General features: G+C 50.5%; 1 protein-coding gene across 5 annotated transcripts in view; it reads left to right on the top strand.

Moving 5' to 3' along the window:
* Positions 1 to 1,948: 1,948 nt before the first annotated feature.
* KCNA2 (potassium voltage-gated channel subfamily A member 2) overlaps positions 1,949 to 7,855 on the top strand; it is a 58,825-nt gene continuing 52,918 nt past the window's right edge. For 4 of the 5 annotated variants that reach the window (XR_006780327.2, XM_087866158.1, XM_045801541.2 and 1 more), the window contains exons 1-2: positions 1,949 to 2,192; positions 7,552 to 7,699. The gene's annotated coding sequence lies outside the window, so the exon portion shown is untranslated. The remainder of the gene's footprint in view (positions 2,193 to 7,551; positions 7,700 to 7,855) is intronic. The other variant, XM_087866160.1, reaches the window with a different exon arrangement.

Here is a 7,855-nt window from a genome sequence, read left to right as displayed (position 1 = left end):
GAGCAATCCTGTGAAGTAGACACTGTAATCTCTATTTTACAGATGAGGAAACTGAAGCAGAGAGGTTAAATGGTGTGTCTAAATTGAAACAGCTAGTATGGAGGGAGCCAGATTCTCACCCAGACCCTCAGGCACCAGAGCCCATCTCAGACCATATTGTTATAATGAAATGCAGATTCAAAAAGGGGGGATTTTTACTTGTAGGTTTTGATGGTCAAAATCTCAAAACCCACAGCCTGGGTAGGTCTTCCCACATATGGCCAGGTATGTACAGATGTGTAGCTGATGTGAGTGTATGTGCAATGGAAGGAGGGATAGGTCTGTCCTTGCATTTTGCTGTTTTCAGCTGGTGCTTGTGTATTTGCTATTATTTCCCCAACACAAACTTCCTAAGACAAGACAGTATCGTCCAGGACTTTATTCTGCCACTGGCGTCTAATCCAGGGCTTGTCATATAGTAGGTGACCCACAATTTTAGGGCTGAATGATATTTTTATGTATAAAATGCTCAAGCCATGCATCTCCGTTAAAGCTTCTGTTGTCTGCGCCCACTTCTCCCCGCCTCCTGACACACACCCACTCTCTCACAGAGCAGGTGCAGTTCAACAGAACGTAAGCAAATCAGCTCTGAATGTCAAAACAGGATTTTACTCAATTATTAATTTGGGAGAACCAGGAGAACAGCAAGTAAATATCCCAATGAGGTCATGCTATGAAGTATGTGAAACCCTCTCAGATCTAATATTTAATTTAGACTCTACTGTCTGAACAAACTTTCAGCTTTCCAGATTCAAGCCAAAGGCCATCAGACATGGCTTAGAATGATAACTCAGTAGCTATAGAAGCCCAATGCAAAGGCCAAGGCTGAATGAGGGGCAGCTTCCCAGGAACAGGTGCCCAGAGGGCAGAGGCTGAAATGCTTCTCCAAACAGACCAATTAGCTCAAGCACGGGAACCAGAGCCTGAGCCCTGACATCTGGATAAGTTGGGCTACAGGTCAGAGCTTGGCCTAAAGGTTCTGTAGGTGGCCAGGCTCTGGACCAGCATCGGCCTCCTGCTGCTCCGTGCTCTTCAGGCCAGCCAGAAAGGAGATCCAAGCACATGAAATGCCACTGAGGGCTGAGGCAAGTTGGCAGGTTCCTGACAGCTTCTCTCCAGCTGTAATAATCAATACATGTTGGAACCATAGTGAATGTCAAAGAGGACAGGGGAAGAAGACTGGAGGCATGGAGAAGCAATGAGGGAAAGAGATTCAGAGAGTGAAGGCCCTACTCATTCAACTCACCCCACTTCACCTGCCATCCTTGGCACCCATGTCTATAGCCACCATCCTCTGATCCCGACAGGCTGACTTCCTGTGGCCTCCAGACCTGGTGGTCCCTCCCCAGGGACCAAGCCTCTGCCCAGGCCTCTGCCCAGGCATATGTGTTACACACGAGCTGTCTCCCTTGTACTTCTTTGCTCATGAACTGTAGATCCACTCTCTCCTCTCCTCTGATACCTCCCTGAGCAAGGATGTGTCTGCTCTTAGCTCAGCATCCCAAGCACATAAAGCAGACTCGGCTCCTAGAGTCAAGAAATGCATGAAAGCTTAGGACGGAGAAACAAATCTGTCAGTCACCCCACATTGTTTCAGCAGGGGACTTCTTGGGAACCAGCCACCAAAATCTCTCTCATCAGACCTTCTGAAGGGCACCCATAATGCTCAGGCCCCACCCAGAGGGACACCCAGCTCCCAGGCAGGTCCTGACATACTGAAGGCTCTATCACAGAGCTAAGGGATAAGGATGGGTTTGGCTTCCCTGGGACTATTCAGTCTGCAGAGCTGACTGATGAGCTTATGCCAGCTACTGAGGGAGGAAATGCTGCCAGTTAACACAAAGTAATCTTGCAGCAGAAAAGGAAGTGACAGCTAGGGCCGGAACCCCACCTCACCCTGAGCATTTAACGGCCTCCAAGCAGGTGCAAGTTACTCGAGATAACACATTCTTTTTTATTTTTCTAAATTTTTTTGAAGATTTTATTTATTTGTCAGAGAGAGAGTGAGCGAGCAGGGGGAGCAGCAGGCAGAGGGAGAAGCAGGCTTCCTGCTGAGCAAGGAGCCCGACGCGGGGCTCGATCCAAGGACCCTGAGATCATGACCTGAGCTGAAGGCAGACGCTTCACCGACTGACCCACCCAGGGATCCCAAGGTAACACATTCTTTCATGCTCCTCAAAGTTCCTTTCGGACAAAATCTGATTTTCATGAGCATCAAGGGCAGCCCTAAACCAATACCTTTGACTTGGTCATTGGGGAAGGCGCAAGGAGAACTGGCGCATGACTCATTTATTTCAGACATCTTTGGTGGCTTTCCTCTTCTGCAATCCTTGGCTTCTGCAGGTATGGTGTTAATGATGGAGCCCCAAGGTTTGGTGAGACTGTCCCCTCCACTGCTGGACACTCCCGGGCAGCTGAGGTTGGCGAGCTCACACCGAGTGTCCCACTCTGTGTTAGCCACTGTCCAGATCTCTAACTCCATGTCTCTAACTCCACCAGGTCAGTCTTGTTATGATTCCCACATTCAGAAAAGGAAATGGTGGCTTGGAGAGGTTGACTCCCTTGTTGAAGATCACAATTGCTTAAAAGTAGCAAAGCCAGGGTTCAAACCCAGAGCTGTTAACTAGAGCGGGGTTGCAAACTGCGGTCCCTCCACTGTGCGTCAGTGAAACCATGCAGGTGTCAGAAAGGTGGGAGGAGGTGGTACCTGTGATGAACTGGGGTGCAGGTGCCTTATTCCGAGGAGGCAGCTGCCACCCCGGTACTGTTTATTGCTCCATGACAAAACATGTCCCTGGTGCTCAGCCCTTCAGGTTTTTCAAGAGAGGTTATAAATGTAGATTTATAAGCATAATTTCCCAATTTGTATTGGTTACCAATGCAATTTTTTAAAATCACAGTGAAGGTCAACACTGAATGGAACTCATAATCACATGTGTGAGCAGATTCGTGACCATACCCATTGAGCCCAGGGTCTTAACCACTGGGCTTTATTGTGTTAAAATGATTACATAGGTCTGTTTCTGGGGATTTGTAGCTTTTCTTCCTGTTATTTCCAACTGCTGACCTCAGTTCTGCCATCTGGAGCAACAAGGGTTCATTTTCTTCTGTCCTCTTCTCTAGACTAAACATCTCAACAGCCTCAAGCCTTCCCCTCCTGGTTGGTTTGCAGGACTTTGCCATGCTGGCCACTCCTCCAGGTGTGCCCCAGGCACGTTCCCACCTGCTCACATGACTCCCCAGATCCACTGCTTGGAACTGAGCCCTATGTTTGAGGTCTATGTATGACATGTAGAGCAAGGCAGGCTCCCTGCCCCACAAAGACTTGTCCAAGAATGGAACCCAAGGCCACTTGGCTTGTCGGGAGCTAAGGATTTGCCTCAGGTTAAGTGAAGAGACTCTGGTCCCTCTCGCCAGTGAAGGGCTTCTCACTCTCAGAGGTGATTGTCACTGTTGTGGGGAGTGACATCCCCAGTCACCAGCGCTTCCCACCATGGTCTTGAACAATCACCCCAGTCCTTGCAGGGACTGCTCCAGGGTTAGCAAGCTAACACCTATGGCTGTCAAGCCCACCCTTGGCTGACCTTCCTTTCAGAGAAGACTGCGCATGGCATCAAGAATCCATCCCCCTGTGTTGTGAAACAAACCTCACCTTCCTTCCCAGTTCCTCTCTCCTGATATCTGGGGGGAATTTTCCATGATTCAGCATACCCACCCTAAAATTCACCCCCATTTCCTGACCCTCACTGACCAGAGCATACCACGTGCAGTCTAAAAGCCTGGCTGTCACCACCTGTGGTCAGAAACAAAGGGGGTGAGTCAACGGTGAGAACCCAGTGGGTCTGAGGAATAATTCCAACAGCTCGGCCCAAACCCTCCGCACTCAGTAGCTGTGGGCTTTCCCATCTGCCACAGGGTGGGGGCCTCTTTGGTTCTAGACCCACCTCCCAACTTCCCTTCTGAAATCGGGAAATGCAAATCTGGTGAGCTGCTCTGAAAACTGAAAAAAGCAAAGTGGCCTATCTTCTACTCTTGCTCTGCCTGCTGGCCCTTCCCAGTGGCCACTGGGGCCGGGACAGAGCAGACCAGCTGGGTTTTCCCCTGAGCAGTGACTCACAGATGGCGTTTCTCTGGCACAGACTCTCACAAAGGTCCCAGCTGGGAAGGTTTCCTGGTGGCCAAGTGATCCCTCACAGCTGCCAGCCCGGCGACAAGGAATTCCAGCTGGTGCTAGGTGACAAAGAACAGGTCCAGGCTTTATCCCTTGGCCACAGGACCTGTCTGTCCCACTTGCTAGACTCAGGATGTAATTCATCATCGAGGTTACTGTGGAGCACCAGAGCCCTCAGCCCGTCACAACTACTTTAGGAAAATCAGTTTTCTGGAAGGGCAGCACGACCACCACAGAAGAGCGCTGGCTTTTCAGTGAGCTCAGTGCAGAGGGGTCCTGGAGCTGTCCAGTCACTCATCAAGTCATTGACACTCAAACTGACAAGGGCCCACAGATAAGGACACATGACCAAGGACACACTCTATAACACACAACAGCAAAAGGCTTATGCAGGCTAAGGACCAAGTGAGACCACGGATCTTAACATTATTTTGAACAACTGAATCCTCGCTCCAAACAAAATCTCATGCAGAACCACAGTATCCAGGCAGATCCAAGGGTAGGTGCTGGGGTGGACACCAGGATGGAGCCAGGAGCCCATCCCCACTCCGACTCCCTGCAATCCTGCCGGTAGGAAAAGGAAATGAATACACACGTTAGGTTAATTTCAATTTTGTCTCAGCCACTTTCTCGCTGCCTGTACTCAGGCAAGCCCCTGCATCTCAGCTGCTAGATCCAGCGCCACCTGCACTCCTCATCTTAAGGACACCTCACACTCCCCTACGGCCATGTAGTCTGCAGCCCTTTCAGATAACGATGGTTCATTGTCCCCCATGCCCCTCTTCTCAGAGCCACTACCCCCAGCCCTCCTATAAAAACAGCTGCTCTAGTGAAGCTCCTGGGACCTGGCTGAAGCACCAGCTTCCCCTCCTTGTTCAGTGTCTGTCAACAACCTGGTCCCTCTCCAGTCATGGAAAGCCTGGGGCCCTGGCCCTCAGGTCCAGGCATCACCTTGACATGAGGCTCCTGTGCTCTGTCCATTCAGCACCTCTACCTCTTCTACTCCTGGATCCCACATCCCAATTCCATTTGGGCTCCCCACCCAGGGTCACATCCAGGACTTTGATGAGACCTGCTGCTTCTTGGGAATTTTAAACCAACACGCCATCTCACCCAGCCCTCAAGCTCTCCCAACTCCCTCTGCTTGGCTTGGACACCTTATCAACACCCCCTACCTTTGATCACTCTCTTTTCCTCCCAGGCTGTCGCCTTCCTCCTGTCTTCACTCTGGCCAATAGGTGGCCCAGAGCCCTTGATCATTGCTTTAAGTGCTTTCTTGCTGAATTTTCAACTTTAATAACACTCATTGTATTGCTGTCACCCTCCCTCCCCAGCAAATCACACCCCAGAACTGGATGGAGACTACATTGGCTTCCTGACTCCTTTCCCCAGATTACAGAGTCCTGATGGAGAAGATGGCAGAGCCATGAGGATAGGGGTACTGCGCCGTCCTTCTCTTCCACCATGCTCGGACAGAGCTCAGTCTGCCTCAGTGAACAGCTTTCTGCTCTGGGCTGCAGAGCCCCGACTCCACCCCGCCTGGCTCTCAGCAGAGCCCACTTGCCTCTCTCTCATCAAACAAGTGCAACAGGTCCTACCGGATGGCTCTCCCTCCACCTGTGCTCAGCCAGCCTTCCTCCCTCTGGGAATTCTCTTTCCTTACTTCTCCTGCATCCTTAACTGCTCATCCCGTAGCCATTTCCCTCCATGCATTTCTTCCATTCCAAACCAAAAAGCCTCAAACAAAGAAGACTCTTCTTTATTCTGACATCCCCTTCTACCGCTGCCATTTTACTTTTTTCTTTTATATTCAGATTTCTTCAAAGGGTAGCTCTGAGTCCTTTTCCCTGTCTCCTCATATCCCACTCACCCCTTGGCGCATGGCCTAGGCTTCTGCTCCACACTGTCACCTGAAACCACGACCTCCTTGTTGCTGACTCCAGATGCCTGAGCTCAGCTGCTTTTGACTGCCCCCTACCTCTATTAGGACTTCTCCATCATCACTGCCCCCAATCTGTCTTCCGAATCTCTGGACCTGCCTTCTCCATTCCCCTGGCAGCTCCTCCTTCTCCTCCAGGTCCCTAAATGTCCCTGTTACCCTCTCTTCTGCAACCCTGCCGCTAGTGTCCTCTTATCCATGTTGGAGGTCTCATCCGTGCAGACTCCAGATCTCCTTAGGGATCCAGCCCCAGACTGTCTCCTGAGTTCCAGGCAACCTCTAAATCTCACTGCACTCCCCACTCAGGCCTGCCATGGACCCCTCAGACTCTGCAAGGTCCACCCAGGTCACTGAGCCTGTGACCCCACCGCTGCAGTATCTCTTACCAGCTCATGCCCACATGGTGTCTGCGGGGACAAGCAGTAGCTTGCCTTCTGGCTTCTCCTCTGGCCTCCCCACCTCCTGCACCACTCACTCCCATCTGTCTCTCAGCAGCCAGAGTGAATGTCCTTAACAGGAAAATCAAATCATGTCACCCCTCTGCTTAAAATCCCTCCAGGCTATTTGCTCCAATGAAAAGTCCAAATAGCCTTTGCAGAGCCTTCCAGACAGACACTATGAGATCTGGCTCCTGCTACCCTCTCCATGCACCTCTCTGTGTTTTCCTGCATGGGATGCTCTGGTCGTAATGAATTGCTTAAGATACCTGGGCCTTCTATGTTGTCTCCCCTCATGGTTTCACAAGTGCTGATTCCTTTTCCTAATTCTTCCTATGGCTAACTAGCTCCTGCTGGCCCTTTGGTGCTCAACTCCTAGTCACTGATTCTGGAAGCTTCCATGGCCTCCCCCAACCCCTCCCTTTCTGTGTTCCCACAGCACCCTGCACTTTGCTTCCTCATAGCACTTCTCCTGCTCCACAGTAATTGGCTATTCACTAGCCTATGTACCCATTAGGCTTTGAGGGTTTTGAAGACAGGCACTGGGTCTTATCTGTGTGTTCCTACAGGCCTGTCAGTGCTCAACACATTGTTCTGAATGAATGAATGAATGAATGAATGAGGAGATTGCATTTTCTTAGTAAGCCTCAGAAGGCACTAGATTTCCGAGAATAAAAATCCAATTTCCCCAGGGACTTTAGGCTTCTATAGTGTCCTTCCCATCCTGCTCACCAAAGAGCCTCGGGCGCACAGGGGATCTGGATGGTTTCCCCAAGCTTCTCTCCAGGGTACCCCCTGCTGTCATCCCCAGGTGCCATTCACAGACCTCCTTCTTTCTCTCTTTGGCTCATCTGTAATGATTTAAGGGCTTGATGAATGCAGGGCACAGGCCAGAGGAGGAGAAAAGAACTTGCTTTCCTTTGAGGAGAAAAACCTACTCTTGCTCTCCCCTACTGCTGTGACAGGAAACACCTGGAGATTGTTGGTAAAGCATCATGCAAACAGGTAAACCACCAAAGCGGAAACAGAGTGCACTTACCAAGAAAGCAAGTGCTGATGGGGCACTCAACAAGTAAGCCTTCATCTGGTGTCAAACTAGAAGACTTCCTTGAGGTGAGCTCTGGGCTGGGTCTTCAAGGAGGTGAGAGAAAAATAGGGGCAGCAAATAGGAGTATGATGGGTGGGTATTAACAGACAAGGAACAATGTGAGCAAAGGCAGAGAGGACGGGAGGTGTCTCATGAGCCATATTGAGAAACAACAGGCATAA

Source organism: Ursus americanus, chromosome 12, assembly GCF_024610735.1.
Source record: "Ursus americanus isolate L20-20 chromosome 12, mUrsAme1.1.p, whole genome shotgun sequence".
NCBI lineage: Eukaryota > Metazoa > Chordata > Mammalia > Carnivora > Ursidae > Ursus > Ursus americanus.
The sequence above is the reverse complement of the archived record's forward strand: the minus strand, read 5'-3'. Positions and strand labels throughout refer to the sequence as shown.